Here is an 18,705-nt window from a genome sequence, read left to right on the forward strand (position 1 = left end):
GAGCCAGAGGGGTTGAGGACACCGGGTTAACATGGCTACAGAATCAACTAAGGAGGCTCTGAGGGGCTCACAGAAACTGAAGAGACAGAGACCCTGCATGTGTCTGAGCTGGGTCCTCTGCATATACCTTATGGTTGTACAGCTTGGTGTTTTTGTGGGACTTCCAGCAACGGGAATGGACTTGCACTTGGAACCACATTCATCTGTGACATGAGGGTTTGTGCCCAGTGTGGGCTGGGGACCTCGTCTTCTGGGCTCTGAGCCACTTGAATGGAACGGGTCTTTGGACAACCTGGCTACAATCTTGAGGCCTTCTCCTACGTACCTTCAGGACAGGATGGTGTCCACCTGTGAGGCTTTTCCCTCACAGACAGCCCAGTTCCTACCTACCATTGGCACTACAGACAGGGTGGGTAAACCACTCCATCCTCCCATCGAGGTCCCCCAGGCCCACTGTTCTGAATCCTTTCACCAACCTCACTGTCTCTTTCCCACAGGTCCCCATCTTCTGCCCCACACAAGGCCCACGCCCCTGGGTTTGAGGAAGTGCCTGATCAAAACTACTTAAAATGACCAGAAATAGTCCAAGGCCAGGACAAAGCACCTAAAGGTAAGAGGGGCAGGGTGGGGGCTTGGCATTGATTGCACACTTCAGACCCTACAGAGGACACTTGCAGGGTCCTTGCATTCAGGGATCATCCTGGACTTACCTCCCCATCGGCCCGTCTCCAGGGCTGGTGTCCCTCTACACTGAATAGGGGATACACGTTAACCCAGAGCAGAAGATGTACAACAGCAGCCCTGCCCTGGCCTTTTCCTTGAGGGCCAGTAGGGATAGATGACTGATCTAAACAGCCCAGGTCCTCTTCACCACTCCCCTACCCGAGTAGCTCCCTGTCCTATACTTCTTTTCCCCGACCTTTACTTTTTTCTCAGCCACTCAGCACTTTTTCAGTTAGTTTTGTTTTGTGGTACTGGATACATGTGAGACCAGCATTCTCCATCTTCAGGCTCTGACCCCAGTGCTCAGGGTTCGGTGGGCAGCTGGCATGTGTTAGCTGGTCACCCTGTATGGACTTGGCAGACTTGCGTCTTGGAGCTAGTGGCTTCCCGCATTCTGAACCAGCTCCCTCCGTGTGTCTGCATTTGGAATTCTGAAGGCAGAGTGACCCAGTGTTCACTTGTGTCCTTATCACACAGATCCTTCTGCTGGGCTAAGGACAGCTGGCGAGGCAGGATAAGGGGAGCTAGGGCCTCTATTTCAGGTCTTACCGAAGCAACAGGCTTCTCGTCCCCCACGCCAGGGGCCACTAGTAAACCCATCTCTGTAAGCCCAAAGCAGCCCTATCTGGCTAGTACTCACCTTCAGTGGGACTTGAAGGGCCTTTGCTTTTGTTTCCTGATCCAATGCAGCAGAAGGAGAAGCCACTGGCATTCCATCTCTAAGCAGAACCTCTGGATACAGGAGCAGGGACATGGGGCACCAGTGCACACGTGTCTTCTCCCCTCCCTCCTGGGCAGGGCTTAGCTCCCCTTCTGTTCAGTGATCAGGCCTAGTCCTTCCCTTCCTTCCTGCTCAGGGGTCAGGGTCAGCTCCTCTGCTCTCTTCTATGCAGGGATCAGGGGTCAGCCTTCCTGTGCAGGAATCAGGGTCATCCCCCTTTCCAGGGCAGGGGGCAGAATCAGCTTCCCTCCTGTACAGAGATCAGGATCAGCCCCTCTCATTCTTCCCAGGGAAGGACCAGGATCAGTCCCCTTTCTTGTGAAGAGATTAGGCTCAGCTCCCCATCTGTGCAGGGTCAGGGTCAGCTCTCCCCTGCCTCAGTTTCTGCATAGGGATGGAAGCACTGTGCATTCGAGCTTCCAAGGAATGCTGGGACATCGTCTTGTGCCAGAGAAAGTGAAAGGCAAAGATTCTCCGCTTACCTTCCAGGTTCACACAGTCCAAGCCCCACTCTGTCCCAGTGCTATCCAGGCTTCCCTTAAGAATCCCTTCTTTTTCTTCACTCTCTTCTTTCTCACATTTGCAAGAGAAAAAGAGTCTATCTCCCTCTGAAGCTAGTCAGCAGGGGGCAGCAAAGCTCTCCCTCAAACCAGGGACCGTGTTCGCTTTAGCCAACTTGAACAGCCACCAGAGGAAGTAGATTCTGGGTGGCATGAGTGTGCAGGTCTCAGAGAAACACCAGGGGGAGGGGAGGTTCATGGAGACGCAGTGGGAGCTAATCCAGGCAGCCAGACGGATACAGGCCTGCATTTAGAAATGTTTTATAGATACACACGACACATAAAATAATGTTAGAATGTAAGGGATATATAGACTATCATCTGTCTGTCATCTATGTATCTATCACCTATCTATCATCTATCTATCTTCTATCTTCCTATCACTTCTACTACTCTGGAGGACTCTACTTAACACAACCGGCGTCACCATTGCTTTGGTGTTCAGCGTTCTGAGACCTGACGTCATTTACATAAAGCACCAGGGCAGGCGAACTGAAAGGCAGGGCACTGGTAGAAGTCAGGGTTGGGACTGGAGAAGCAGCTCAGTGGTTCAGTGTGTGTACTGCTCTTTCCGAGGACTGGACTTCAGTTCTCAGCACCCTCACAACCACCTCTAACTCCAGCTCCAGGGGGATTTCACTCCTCTGTCCTCTACAGGTGCCTGCACCCGTGTACTCGCCAACCCCCAAACACATAATTAAAAAATAATCAGGCTTAGGTCTGCCTTGGCAGACAGGTGACTGGGGGTGGGGTGGGCAGAGAGCTGGGCTCTTTTCTTTTTCTCTTCTAACGTGGCCTTTTCATCCACACACTAGAAGCAGAGAGAACGAGAAGCCGGCCCCCAGTGACGTACGTCTTCCAGCCAGGCTGCATCTTCTCAAGGCTCCATAGCCTCTCCAAACACTGCCACCAACTGGGAAACCACATGTTCAAACACATGAGCCCATGGCAAACATTCCGCATTCAAATGGCTGCAGTCGCCCTGCCAGGCAAGGGTAGGTCTGGCAATTCGTGGTAGTTGTTCCCTTTCGTGTCCTTGCTAGCTGTGGACGTCTGCAGAGGGGCTGGCCTGAGGTCATTTACTGTGTCTAGGGACTGTACCAGAAAGGGTACCACTGCACAGGCCACAAGGTACAAGGAGGCTTGTGCCTCGCTCCGACGGCACATTCAGGCTCATGACACTTCATGCTCTTGCTCCTGTACAAATGAGCAAGTTTCCTGGTGGTTAGTTAAAGCTGGTAGGTGGCCCTGAAGTCACCAGTGCCCTGCCCTCTGCTGTGGCTATACATGGGCCAAGTAAGACAGCTTCACACAGCGCCGCCATCAGGTGGTGATGCCTATGTGCCCAGCCTTGTGCCAAGTGATAGTCACCTAAAATTCTCCTGAGCCTAGATGGTGGTGGCTAATGCCTCCCCTCAAGGAAAACTGAGTTTCTAGGAGAAATGGCTGACTCTGGCTTGGGATAGGAGACACAAGATGCCCGGACACCTTGTGGGGCAAGAAAGTAAGAACAAGGTCAATCAAGATCACTAGAGCAAGCTGAGAGTCCCCATGACTAGAGCCAGAATGACAGAGAACAAAGTACCCCAGGACTGCCATCGGGATGTCAGGGAAAAAGCCACAAGCCCAGGCCATGGTAAGTGGTTGAGTTAATGAAAGGGAAGACAAGATCACCTCCTACACAGAGGGATGCCACATAAATGTCACCAGGGCCCTGCCCTCGAGGAGGAGACTTGACCCCCACTCTTAGCAATGGGCTGTACATAGCAACTTCCATCTAGAGGACTTAAAATAAAAGGCGACATCATTGTATTTGTCTAGGCCATCAAAGTCCACATCACCAGTGACGAGTCAGACTGATGAGGTGGCCGCAGTGGGACGACAGTGGTGTGCTACCTCTGTTCCTCCTCTCAGGAGCGCAAGACCCCACCAGGAGGGACAGGCTGGACAAGCTCCACGGAGGGCTATCCAGCACAACTCGGACTGTCAAAGGACAATTTCTGCAGAGAGTCTGTCACCTCCAAGAGGAGCCCCAAGAACCCTGATGCCTCAGGGCCAGGCATGGTCCTGAGCCAGAAAGGCAGTAGGTGGAAACAGGCTCTGGGTGCGGTGTAGACTTACATACATGTTCATGGTCAACATGTATGCTGGTTCCTGAGCTCTGACAATATGGCTTCCTGTGAGCTGCCACAGTAGGGGCATGGGGCCAGAGGGGGAACTTAGCACTGTCTGCCTAATTTTTTTTAAAGATTTATTTATTTATTATATATAAGTACACTGTAGCTGTCTTCAGACACACCAGAAGAGGGCATTAGATCTCATACAGATGGTTGTGAGCCACCATGCGGTTGCTGGGAATTGAACTCAGGACCTCTGGAAGAGCAGTCAGGGCTCTTAACCACTGAGCCATCTCTTCAGCCCGTGTCTGCCTAATTTTGTTGCAGATACAGAAATGACCAAAACCCAAGTTTGTTCTCTATGTTAGCTGTATGCCGAGGAAGGTTTTGGAAAGGCAGGGAGATTACAGGGGAGTGGGAAGGGAGTCTGCTTGAGGCCCTCTGTCGGCCGGCTGAGTCAAGAATTCCAGAATGGTTAACATCATTCATGGGAGGCCACAGACAGGGTGATATGCTGTTCACAGAGAGATTTCCAGTGATCAACATAGACATCCACGCTTAAAACCTGGGTGCATGTGAACAAGAATGGCGTTCTCCTTTCCCAGCTGGGAACCTCAAAATTTCCGGGTCTCTCATAGGTGTCTCATAGGATCTCCATTTACAGTAAAAGATACTTAACTGTTGTGACACATGGCTCTGTTTTACCAGGGGATAAGCCTATCCAAGGCACATCAGGAGCCACCCGATGATCTCATTCACCAGAGAGAGAGGAGGAAGAAGGTCCTCAAGAAGGCTTGACAGAGCAGAAGACACCACTGAGGCCGCACATGTGAGTCTGCTACCACAAAGGCGTTTAGACATGGCCGTCTCTCGAGAAGCCCACACCTACACAGGGTGCGTGCTGTCCTTTCCCAGAGAGCCCCTCTCGTCTCTGCGCTCGTGATTAAAATTATGTTAAAGTCTCTTTTAATAAACCCCAGCCCGGCTTCACACTGGCTTGTCTTGAGATTCTTTTCTGGGGTACAGTCAAGAATCCTGGCATTGTCTGAGTGGGGATCTCTGGGAGGCTGCTGTGGGTGGAAACAAGGAGCTATGTCTGTACCTGCACTCCACTGAGGCTGATCAGGCTGTTGCTGATGCCCAAAGGTTGCTGTCATTCTCAGGCAGAGGTGGGAGGTGCGTGTAGGCACAGGCTGAAAGGTACCCAGGTGGCCCTGGAGTCCCCTAACCACACATCTGGTATCACTCACATCCAAGGCTATGTTTCTGGTTCCCGGGTGCTCTCCCTGTGCACTCTAATCTGAGTGACCGAATCCATCTCCTGTCCACTTTTCCAGCAATTCTCCTTTTGCATCCTCCATGTCCAGCCCTCTCTCCTCTGCAGCCAGTGCATCCTCAGTCTCTCTGGGTCACTCTCCTTGTCCCCTCTTGTTTTTTAGACATGCTAGCTGTTCCCCCAGATGATGCTTGCCCAGGCTAAGGACCATAGAGCCTCACTGGTAAGGACTTCGATGTACCCTTGGCACCAGTCCAAGCAGCCTTCTCCCCTCCTGCACACACACAAGTCGTTGATCTGACCTCTGCTAGAATCTTTAAATCAGATGTATTGATTATATGTCAACGTGAGGGTGGGAGCGGCTGACTCTGCCTCAGCCTGGCTTGGCTTAGAAAACAGGGACTTGGGGCAGGGGTAGGAGAGGACTCCCATGTGACTCACATAAAAAGGTTGTCCCTGTTTATAAAAAAAAAAGTGGGCATGGACTGACTGAAAGGAGCTTCCTGATTGTCCCAGAGTTAGTTACATTGGCCACCTTCCCTTGGACTGTCTCTTGAACTCTCTTACTTCAGCCAGCACTGGTCACCTGAAATGATGCCCACCTGAGGCAAGGTATCCTCCACGGTGACCCAGGTGCCCGCCGACTGAAGGCTCCACTCAATGGCACAGTTAAGTAGGTGGGTGCCTTCGCATCACAGACAGACCCCACTCACCTGTCAACCAGTGGGCTGCCTCTGTAGAACACACTGCAGTCTCTAGAGCAGATCTCAACGGCTAGGGTGTCCTAGGGACCAGAGCCCTTCATGTGTGGGGAACCAGGTGAGGCTCAGGGTCGGCCTGGGACGGCAGGACGTATGTACTCAGACTTGAAGGCACAGCAAAGCTCTGGGGAGGGCATGAGAAGCTCAGAGGGAGCCGTCCACAGAAGGAACGGCAGGGAGACAGGATGACCCCTGCCTGAATGCTTTAGGGATGTGCACCACACTGAGATGGTGATGAAGCCCCAGGAGTTCAGAATCATGAGGGCCTTGCTCTGTGGTGGGCCCAGGCTGGACCAGCTTATGGCCTAGCTGCACTGATTCTCCTCCAGTCCCTTGAGATTGAGAACATCGATCCTGACTCATGAGAGAGGAAACTAAATGGTTCAGTAAAGTACTGAGGGTGACATGAAGCTCTCAGGGGATGGTGCTATGCAAATTTGTCCTGAATAAAGGGGAGCCATGCATGTTCTTCAGTGGGGGCACAAATCATGAGGCTAGCACTGAGTCACTGCAGTTGGGGGCACAGGGGAGGCAGATTCCAGCCCCTCACCTGTGGACAGGTGACCATCTTCCTCAGGCAGGCTGGGGTGAGGGGGCAGAGATGTCTCATGAATGGTGTGCAAGAGTGTCCATGTCCCTGGGAGGCAAGGAGCCCCCTCCCCCTCAGCGTCTACTGGCACCCCTACCTTGTCGTGCTGAGCCATTCCCAGCACCTTGTTTCTGCAGCCCCTTGGACCATCTCATGGAACTCTCCATTCTAAGACCAGAAACTTCCGCCTGCTCTGGCAGGAGCCTGGAGCAATCGATGATAATTAAAAAGTTCATGTAATTAACATCGGCAGAGGAGCTGCTGATAAAGTCCTCAATATTTTCCTTCCATCGATGGCTTTGTGTTTTATGACCCTTCAAAGTACCGCTGAGCTGTCCAGAGGCATTTCTGAAATCCAGACCACTGCTGGCTGTTCCCAAGCCTGGCTCTTCTGAGTGCATGGCTACGAGGAGCTGCAAGCGCATTCATGACTTGCAGATTATCCCTTGAGAGGGGCCTTCTTGGCCTCAACTCCCCACCTTGGAACCTTCTCTTTCTTCCTGCCTTGCAGGGAGAGGCCTGTTCTGTGGGCTTCGCTCACATATTGGGGCTGGCAGAGCAGGTAGGCTTCACTAGTTCAGGGTGTATGATGAGGACGGTCTTTGTTCTTGTGATTCTACATTCCCTTCTGTCCACTGAGTGGGACAATGTCCATTTCTGTCAGTTATAGCAAACTCCACTGTGCTGAGAGAAAGACCCCCAAATATGTAACGTCTCAAGTGGGACAGCCATTCACTTTTTGTTAAGGAACCTTCCTGGCACATCATCCTGGCCATGTCTTCGCTATGACTCTCAGGCCCTCACTGTCACCCAATGGCTGCCTTCCCTAAGAGCTCTGACTCCACCTGCCTTGGCTAGGTGGTGCTAGGGAGGTGCTAGTTGTGAAGGGCAAAGGAGAGTGCAGAGCCAGCATACCATGGACACCCCTCTTTTCCCTATACCTCTTGTAGCTGGAGCTCAGCCTTGTAGCTTAAATAATCACAAGGGAGACAAGGAGATACCCTCCAGCTCTGTGTTCAGGAAGGTGAGAAAAATGTAGACTTTTGACAGGCAGCTCATGGTCTCTGTTGCATACCCACAGCTTGTGCAAAAAGCCAGTAAAAGAAATGGAGTAACCGATGCATTAGCCCTTTTACTGTGGTGCAGAAAAGAGGATTCTGATAGGAGCTACCCATTTGTGAGTGCTTAAGAACGAATAAGAAAGGGAAGGGACATTTTTTTTACTTGATGGTTATGTAGACGGATGCATGGCCAGACAGACTGGATGGGGGTGAATTGGGTGGGCAAGTGGATTGATCAGTGGATGGGTTGATGGAGGGATAAACAGATGGGTGGATTTGTAAATGGATGGTTCTTAGGTGGGTGAACAGATGTATGGGCAAATGGATGGATAAGTGGATAGATGGTAGACAGTTTGATGGGTGGATGGGTATGTGGGTTAAAGATAAATGGGTGAGTAGGTGGATGGATAGGTGAGTAGGAGTGTGATAAGTAGTAGGTAGGAGGGCGAATAAATGGGTGGATAAATGCATAGATAGATGGATGCATGATTGTGTGGATGGTAGATGGGTGGATAATGAATGGATGGGCGGATGTATAGGTGTTGTGCTGGACTATTTTGTGTCAACTTGACAGCAGGTAGGGTCATTTGGGAAGAAGAAGAAGCCTCAATTGGAAAGATGACCCTACCAGTGTTGCCTCTAGGCAAGCCTGTGGTATATTTTATTGATTAATTGTTGATGTAAGAGGACCCTGCTCACTGTAGGTGATGTCACCCTGGGTTGGTGGGTCTGGGTTCTGTATGAATAAGAGGCTGAACAAAGCGTGAAGAGCATGCCAGTAAGCAGCACTCCTCCATGGCTTCTGCATCAGCTCCTGCCTCTATGTCCCTGCCCTGTTTGAGTTCCTATCTTGACCTCCTTCATTGATGGACTACGATATGGAAGTGTTAGTGAAATAACTCCTCTCCTCCCCAAGTTTCTTATGGTCGTGGAGTTTTATCAAAGCAATAGACACCCTAAGACAGATGCCCAATGGTTATGAGTTGATGGGTGGAAAAATGGACGTATGTATGAAGTAGTTTGGTGAGTGGGAGTGAAGCCTGAAGGAGGATCCAGTATCCAGACAGAGCAGTCTCAGTTGGCTCTTGAAGCAATGATTGGCCCTAAGTAACTAGAGCAGCTAAATCCCAAGTCCTGTGGTGGGACATGAGAGAGTGACCTGTCTCTTGGGACTGAGAGGATATGGCTTGATCTGTTCATGGTGCTCCCTTGTGACCGTAGTATGGACCTCTTGTGGCCGTAGTATAACCCCATGGCTAAAGAACCCTCCCATAGCCAAGTGTCCCTCCATGGCCAGGGAGTTGGCGCAATGCCATTTGTGGCCTCAAGGGTCCTCCTGTACTACACGAGTATCTCGGCTCTCTGTCTACTACTCACAGCAGAAGGGTGGAGACTTGATCCTTCACACTTGGCAAGTGTGACTTGCTTACCTGTTGCAGGGCTGGTGTGGGTGCAGCTTACTCCATGATGGATTAATCAGAAATGAGCCATTGATCCCAGCAGATGAGGTCTCATTACTCATGTTGAACCACATTGAGAGCAAGGTTCCCAGCATTAGAGCTATGCTACTGGGCTGGAGCAGTTCCCATCTCTTCTCTCTCCTCTTTCTCCCTGTGATTCTGTAAATGAGTCCTGTGTGCACCAAAGCAGGAAGGTCATGTGTCAAGGGCAGAGGGTCTCCGAGGCATAAGGAATCCAGAGACCAGTATGGCCAGCTCTGTGGTCTGGGAAAATGGCTTCACTGACAAGTTGGCAGACTCCCAGACCTGAACTGGGGTGAGTAGTAGTTATTAATAGCAACTAGGCTGGTACAGTCCAGTAAAAAGGCAAGCCCCTCCTCCATGATCTCCAAGAAGCCACTGGGCCTGGCTGAGCAGAGGGAGTCTATCAGAAGGACTGCCTTGGCTGTGGTTGACAGGGAGGTGGGAAATAGGGGAGGGTACCCTGTAGTGTTCAGGGAAAGTGGTGTGGTCCATTCAGGATAGATGGAGGGATGTGAAGAAGAGGGTTGGATCCTGAGCTCCTCCAGAGGCTGAATTGAGGAACGCAGAAGGGTACTAGGAGACTCCTCAGGGGATCACAAGCTTCCTCAATGAAGCATGAAGCCCCAAGCTAAAATCTCCGGCACCTGTGTAAAAAGCCTCCCTCACAGTGCTGGAGGGAACAGAGACAGGAGGACATTGGTGCCCTGAGCCTGTTACCCCAGCAGAGCCAGACCCAGGAGGGTCGTCTAGATGCTCACAGGCTAGAGAGCCTGGTGCAGATATCATGGCAAAATCCACAAGAAAGACACTGGCTCAAGGTGGAAGGCAAGAACCAACTCTGGAAATACATTCTCTGATCTCCATATGTACACCATGGTGTGTGTGTGTGTGTGTGTGTGTGTGTGTGTGTGTGTGTGTGTGTGTATGTGCACACACGCAAATTAAATGTAAAAGATGGAATCCAATAAAGGAGGAAACCCAACCTCTGGCATCCACACAAGTCTGCCCTGGCAAGCATGCTTACACACACATATGCACACCCAGCCTATACCACATGCCTATGCCCAAAGCCCCGAAGATGAACTGAAGGAAGAAGAAAAGAGATAGCAGGGACAGGCTGTGTGCCTAGTGTTTCCCTCCTCAGGCTAAGTGCCACTCCAAGAATTTAAGGCTTTTGCAGCACCTCACCTTGGGCTCCAGAGGTGATGGTCATAGACCTATGGAGCAGGGCTTTGGACCACGAATGTGTCCCTAGGATGGTGGGAACAGTTTTATGGTTTGAGGCATTGTGTTTTGTACTTAGAAAGGTTATGGCTGTGGAGCAAGTGTGGGTGATGGCTGGAAGTGCAGGAAGGCTGGGCACAGGCTGTGGTCTCTCTGGCCTTCTGTTCCCAGTGAGGCTGCTACAAGCCTTGGCCTGCTCGGTTTCCACTGCCGTAATTGGGCTGATGGTACTCAGATCCCACCCTTCTGGGGCACCAGAGGCAGGTCATTCACTTACTGGCCTACTTGCAGAGCTCCGAGGTCTGAGGAACCTGGTATTTAATTAGAGAAAGATCGGTGCTGCTATTTCAAAGCCAGTCACTGATCACCTCAGCCTGCAATCAGATGGTTTCACTGCGCATGCGCGGTCCAGGCTGGGTGGAGCCCGCTGTGAGCTGTGCGCTTTGAGTGAGGTACCCAGAGGACAGGGGGCAGCTGGAGCTGCGATAGCTCTGGTAAGAATCCCATTAGGATATATCTTCCAAAATGGACTGTCTCCTTGTGACCAGTCAAGCCCAGGACCTTGTCACAGTGGTGCACTAAGCCCCGGAAGAGAGGTCTTCATAGGGTCCCACATGGCTCCAGGCAAAGCTATACATAGACTCAGGCCTCTATCCCTCCCTGCTCTCTGCCTCACTGTGCATCCTCTACCTGACCAGCTTCTAGAGCACCATCCCAAATAACACCTACATGGGTCCCATCTGCCAGGTAGGGACAGACTGCTGCTGGCGTCTGTAAGCATTTACCTGCACCTGCTAACTATTCAGTATGGCCCTTCTGCACATCGTGTTTTGGGGAGGGCTTTATGGAGACCTCTGAAAACAAGAGCGTTGCCTGAGCCCCTTAGTGCTGGAGAGTTATGGACCTCCCTAAAGGGTCTGTCTGTCTGTCTATCTATCTATCTATCTATCTATCTATCTATCTATCATTTATCTATCTATCATTTATCTATGCAATCTATCATCTGATACCTACTATCTCATCATCATCTATCTATAAAATCTACTGTCTAGCCCAGTATGGTGGTGCATGCCTTTAATCCCAGCACTCAGGAGACAGGGGCAGGTGGATCTCTGTGAGTTTGAGGCCAGCCTGGTCTACAAAGCAAGTTCCACGGCAGCCAGGGTTGTTACATAGAGAAACCTTGTCTCAAAAAACAAGCCAAACTGAAACTCCATTGTCTACATGCACACCTACCAACCTGACCATTAGCCATCACCTATATGTATTTGTCTATCACCTACTTCCTGTAGCTAGGCAGGCAGACAGTCTTCTGCCGTCATGATCTTGAGAGGTTCTGGGCCTTATCTTGTGTCGAAAGAGGACACCACACATAGATTGTTCTCTGTATGTTTAGACAGAGACTCTGAGGGCGTATCACACAGGGGCTGTGAGTGATGAGTGGTTTGTCACTAGTATAAACTACGAAGACAGTCTTTCTTTGAGTCAGGGAACAATGGCCATCAAGACTCAGAGCCTCAGTCACCGCCTGCCATCTCAGAACCTGGCCTGGGCACAAAGACTGGCCTCAGACACATCATCCTCATGGCTGCAAGCTGGCTTCCCTGAAAGCTGTGTTGAAGCAGGTAAGACCAGGCTTCGTGGGGGGGGGTCTTTTCCCTCTCTGTTAGGGAGCAAGAAACTATTTTCAGGGTGCTTCCTGCTTGCTCAGGGACCAAAACCTTGACAGTAAGAAGGAAGGGACTTGGGGCATGGGACTCCCGGGCTCCTGAGGGTCCTCCCCTGATGCTGGCAGAGAACTGGATTCAGATCTAGCAACAGCTGTGCACATCCAGACACAGGGGCAGGATGTGGGGGCAGGGAAGGCCCCTAAGGCCAGTCAGTCTGGTTGTTGAAAGGAAATGTTCTTACAGGCAGAGATTTCCAGCAGCCACTGGCAGTTTAATATACCTAGCGCCCAGGCAAGGGGCAGTTGGCTGGTGCAGGCTGCAGAGAGCAGGCAGTGCCCACAGCAGAGAGGAAATGAAATGCCTGCTCTGCTCCCGAACAATGCCACTGATCAGTTCCCAGATCAGGCTGAGCTCTTTGAGGGCCACGGTTAGGCAAGGCCAGCAGGTGCAAGTGAGGCCATGGGACAGGAGAGAGGTGGCTGCAGGCTGTAGCGCTAGACCTCCTAACGGCCTGCAGGGCTTCAGTTTTGTCCTCTATGAAATGGAAATGTTCGTGCAAGGGAGGGTGTGTGTCTGCTGAGTATGTGCATGGCTGAGTGTGTACATGTGATAAGTATTGAAGCACAGAGTCGGGGGAACCTGGCTTCTCTGTCACTTGTTGTTCCAAACCTGGGACTATCTGCAGCCCTTATCAAGGCTGCTCCCATGCACCTGTCTGCTTGCTCTGATTCCCAAGGCTTTCTGAACCCCAGATGCCCCATCTTTGCACCCTCCAATCCCTCTGTGGAATCTCTGGTGTTTACTGCCCACCACCAGTGACATCCCGAGGATCCTAGATCTTGGCTACACATCCCACTGTCTTGTCCTAACAGAAACTTCTTGTCCAAGACACTGCCCTTCACGTAGAGCCCTTGTCTCCCCGGCTGGTGTGTGATATCTTCCATATCCTTCTCCTGGAGTCTTCTCAGGGCTGTGTCAGCCTCCAAACTTCCTTCCTCCATGGTCTTCCAAATAACTGCAGGTCTCAGATGCTGAGTTCTCTAACCTAGTGCTCATGGTGGAAGCCTGGTTCCAAGTCTCCCTCCCCTGCCCTTTTCTCATCTCTTTCCAGACTCTTCTACCATTGCTTGCTTTTACCAGAGCGCATGAACCTCTGTGCCTTATTTTTAAACCTACACATGCCCATCATAGGGGAAGCTTCCATGGAGTTATCTGCCTATCCAGATGTGTGCGCTGCCTTTCCTGGGCCTTCTCCTAAGCTCTCTCCTGACTCTGTATCTTTATGGTGTCCTGAGTGCTGCTTGCTGCTGCACTGGCTAGTGTTGGGGTGCAGGCTCAGTGGCAAAGTGTGTGCTTAGCATGCTCCAGGCCCCTAGCTCCATCCTGAGCACCACAGATAAGCCTGAACCCCAAAGAAACACCACCAGTGTCTTTTCTAGCCCTCTGTGTCTCCCCCAACCTGTGCTGGCCAGGAGTCCTCTCTGTAGTTCGGCCATAACCCTGCACACTCTCGACCGTACCCCCTCAGTCTCCATGATACAAAGCGCTGTGTCCCAACCCCCATCTTCTGTCACACACACATCCTCCCACCCACATCCTCTCAGGCGTGGCTTTCAGATCCTGCTTGCTTTTATTCCTTTAATTTTTATCATTTTAAATTATATGCATTTGTGTATGTGTGTGGGCATACGCACATGAGTGTGGGGACTCATGGAAGCCAAAAGAGGGCATGGGATCCCCTGTAGCTACAGTTAAGGTGATTGTGAATGTGGGTTCTGGGAATTAAATCAGCAGGAAAGGCTGAGCCCCTCTCCGGCTCCCCTGCTTGCCTTGTGCTTCTTAGCAGGTGCGTCCCTCCTCCCGGCAGACCTCTCACCTGGAGGGTGAGCTCTGGGCTTTGTGTCTAAGGGAATGGACATTCCTCTCAATAGTTCCACCTCAGTCCAATTTGGAAGTCCTTGCAGCTCAGGGATTCCTCTGTACAAATGCCCAAGAGACTAAAGCTGAAGGTCACTTTTTCCATACTTTTTCTACCTAGTTTGGGAGGTTGGTCCGCATTATGCTCTGTCCGGTGAACAAATGAGAACAGGCTCTCTGCAGGGCTGTGAGGACCAACCAGTCTGTATACCAAGTACCCAGTGCTGGGGGCCAGGGAGCATTACCATTCTCCACCCTGCGACAGGGAGGCCTGAAGGCAGGAAACAGGGCTCTCTAACTGCACTGTCCATTACACAGCCTGGAAGAGCAACGCTGTACTCTCTCTGCCTTCCCCAAAAGAGCAGTCAAAGACAGAACTCCAGACCTGGCTGCCACATTCAGCCTCCATGCTCGTATCCTCTGTCAGGTCCCCATCTCTAGCACCTGAAGCCGAGGAAAGAGGTCTAAGGCTACACGGTAGGCCTGCTCATCTGGGCCATGCTCTTCCAGCAACACACAAGGGCCAAGCAGCCCCTTAGCAGGTCAGATGTCTCAATGGGAGTCCCTTCAGCTGAGAGACTGCTGGTCACCAAGAAGACGCCAAGGCTAGCTAGGCCATTAGGCAGAACTGTGGCCACAAGGTGACATTTGCTGTAGTCATCTGCCAGGCTGGGCCAACATTTCCCTTAAGTGAATGAGAGACCAAGGGACAGCACACACTTCCTCTGATCCTGGCTCTCCTGCCTGCAGCTAGAGCTATCTGGGTCTCTTTGTCTGGGCAGTATGAAAACTGCCTACAGCAGAGTTGCAAGGTGGAAGGTGCAGGGTGCGGGCCCAGGGTCAGAGACACAGGATCCAGGATGCAGAAGACATGTTTCAATGTCCACAGAGCAGTTTGTATGTTACAAGGTGCAGAGAGCACACTGTGGTATACGGTGCATAGTTTGGGGTTGAGGGTGCCATAGGTGTGGGGTGCGGAGTGCACAGTGCAGGAATGTAGGGGTTCAGAATACACACTGTGGGGTGGAGGGTTCAGTGGGCATGGGGTGCAGTGTGGGGTGCAGGGTATTGTGGGAATGACTGTGAGGTGCAGGGTGCAATGCATGCACAGTGCAGCATGCACAGTGCAGGAAACACAGTATGGTGTGCAAGGTGCAGAGGCTCATTGCTGACAGCCCCATATCCCTCCCACCCTCCACCCCCAACCTCTTTCCCAGTGACAGAGCCTGGCAGTCCCCCCTCCCCACCCGCCCGCCCTGATCTGGTAGCTGTGCACTTAGGGGAGTGACATCACCTCTCTGAACTCCATTTCTTGCCTAAAAGCAGTGATTACAGAGTCTGGCTCTCAGGCTGTCAGATTGCCTGTGGTTGTAATTAGGTATTGATTCAGTAATTTGGGGAATTAATTCATTAAATCTGTGCAGTCTCCATGCAGCCAAACTAAGGGGGCTCCTCAAGCTGCCTCGGTCCATGTGACAGTGCAGGGTGGACAGGACCCCCCAGCCTCACACTGCAGGACCCACATCCTGTAAACTTCAAGGCCCCTGCACCCCTGAGTAACAGTCAGTCTGGTCTCTGCTCTAGCCCCTCACCCCAAAGCCTTCCACAGTGCTCCCTATCTGTCTCTGAGAGGGCCTGGGCTTCCTTCCTCTCAGCCTCTAGCTTGACCAGCTACCCAGAAGCCCTCAGGTCTTCCCCTGAGCCTGCTGTGAGTACATTTCCTCATGTACCCGTGGGGCTCCTCCCACACCACACAAGGAACTTAGCTGGGCCTGGTAAGGAAGGGCTCCTGAGCTTTTGACAATGACCAGGACAAGGTCATGGAATGGGAGAGGGAACATGACCTTATGCCCACAGGACTGGCAGCATTAGCCACACTGCCTCCACAAGAGCCCAGGCAGTTAGGTGGGGTATGCAGAACAGGGGTGGGACACCTACTGGGGAGCAGAAGGGCAGAAAGAGGGTCCTTTTGATGACTACTCAGGACACCCATTCAGAACTAGCTAGAGAGGAGGGGGAGGGGCAGAAAGAGCAAAAATACACACACACACACACAAATATATATACACACACACATACACATACACAAACACACACAGACAGAGACAGAGAGAGAACAACAGAGAGACAGAGAGAGAGTGCAAAGGGTGAAGCAGAGGAGAAATAAACACAATAGTAGAGAAAAGGGCACGGAGAGGCAGAAGAAGAGAGGAAGAACACAGAAGAGCTGCACAGACACAGCTTGGGTCTTTTGGTGCCTCAGTTTTCCCTTTTCTCCAAGTCCCTCATGTCCTGCTTCTAGTGACTTGCCAAAAGCTTCCCTCATAGAAGGGCTTCTCACCTCTCAGCCACCCAGAAGTGTCTCTCACATCGCAGCTCACCTCTGTCAGAATACCACTAAGGTCCTGGCTACAGACTGTAGCTGGCACGATCTACACCCTTTTCCAGTTGAAAAGCCTTCTTTGATTCACCAAAAGCAGGTAGACATTGTGGTTAGGTAAGGGAGGTGGGTCGCCAGGAGGAAAGCACATATCAGCATGTCTCGGGGATTGGAGACAGAGAAGGGGAGGCATCTCAGGATGTGCCTAGATTTTCCACTTGGGTCTCAGTGGATGGGATGAACTATTCTCTGAGATGGTGAAGGGGAGATGTAACTTTAATTTTTTCAAAATCTATTTTTAATGATGGTTGTTAAACACTTTAACCTCTCTTTTAGCCCACCACCCACCAGAGGTAGCTTGTGGGAAAGCAAGGATTCATGGAAAGTGCACCTGTTTAGAAAGGTTCTTTGGAGCAATTCCCGTCTGTGTTGACTGGAAATCGGCAGTTCAGTTCACAGGTCAGCAGCAGCAGCTCGATCCATTCACTAACACTTCATGGATGCACCAGCCGTCCAGTTCAGTAGAGTCAGGACAGCAAACAAGAATCAGCAGCGGTGACATTACCTAGCAGAGACAGCCAGGCCTCAACCTTGGCACTAGTCAGCAGGAGGGACCATGAGGAACTCAGGAAAAGTTCTAGGCTGTGCCTCTCTCAGGGAAGTGAAGATCAGCAAAGACTCAAGACTCACAAGCCGTGTATAACTGCTAGCTTTATGAGCAAGCCTAGCTCTACCCCCATCACTGTCCACTGAGTCCTATTTATACCCTCCAAACATCGTGTGTCCTCCATGTGTCTTGCCTCAGCATGTGCATCTGTCTTAGCTGACATCATTCTGCCAATCAGCCAGAGTCCTCGAAAATGGCAAGAAACTGCAGCATACCACCAGAAATTTTTTTGGTGCATTTCTCTCTGTGGAGTCTCCACAGATGCAGCTCAAATACCCAATGTAAGGCAGACCAATACATGAGAGAAGAATCCTTCATCACGTGTCCTTTCACGAGTTTGCTTTAGCCTTTCACCGGTGTCTGCTTCAGTTAAACATTCCTTCCCATGGTGCCTTAGTCTTTCATCTGTGTCCACTTCAGGAAAACGCTCCCTCACATGTTTGCCCCACAAAAACACCATCCAACGCAACTGACTTTCCAAAGAACCCTTATGTTTCTACTTCAGGGAGACATGGTTGGTCCCTTTAACTGGGGACATATTGGATGACTGAGATATTGGACTCCCAGTTGGGTTGTCGGGAAACAGCTGGCTGGAAAATGTGTGACTGCAGACATGATCAGCACAGCAGGCTCTGCTCACCAAGGCAGGGCTCCCTGGATTGGAAGCTAGCATTGCTTTAGAAATGAAGCATCCCAACAGGGCCTGGTCAAGTCCTATGCAGGGAAACATGGGATTTGGAGACCAACTCTTCGAGACGATCTGATGTCTTCTAGAGCTATTCTACTCTCAAGTCTGACCTGTCTCAGAGAAGGAGAACTGTGATTGGGTGTTGTTGTAAAATTATAAATGGGCTGTCTTTTATCCCCACTGGATCCAGTACCACAGTGCCCCAAGATATCTGGTAGATATCTAGCCAGAAACACACATCCCAACTCTGTGGTGGCCCAGTGTCTCTGCCACCACACACTCTCCCAAACACAAATCGCCACAAGAAAGAACACACAACACAATAACCTCTGATCCAATTGGTAAGATATAATTGCCCACCTAAACATACAAATCCCTATACACGTCCATCCCTTAAGAATATTCATAACAACCTGGAAATACACAGGGTGGAATCAATGTCAGCCTCCATGTTCTCTCGGTGGCTTCTTCTCTAGTCTCCTCCAGTCTGCCGTCCTTTCCGGTCCAGTCTCCTTTCTTCCCTCAAACTTGTCTCCTGTCCATCCTTCCTTCTTGTCCAATGACAGGCCTCATTCTATCTTGCACCTGCCCACCTGTATGACATCATCTCACAATTGTAGCCACCTTCCTTCTCTGGATACAGGTGCCTTTCTGTAAAACCCCTTTCCTTCTTCTACCTCATCCATGTCCACTGTAGTGAGGACAAATAGTTGCCCTGTGACACTTGTGCCCTACTCCACTGACCAGTGGAGATAGCTACCTAGAGAGCAGCCCTGGCCCACCAACAGAGCTTGCCACCATGCCTCTGAGTGCAAGGAAACATGCATGGGAGGAGCCCTTCCACAGGCAACTTATAACTGCTATAGT

The sequence above is a fragment of the Rattus norvegicus genome, chromosome 14 (genome assembly GCF_036323735.1).
Source record: "Rattus norvegicus strain BN/NHsdMcwi chromosome 14, GRCr8, whole genome shotgun sequence".
NCBI classification, from domain to species: Eukaryota; Metazoa; Chordata; class Mammalia; order Rodentia; family Muridae; genus Rattus; species Rattus norvegicus.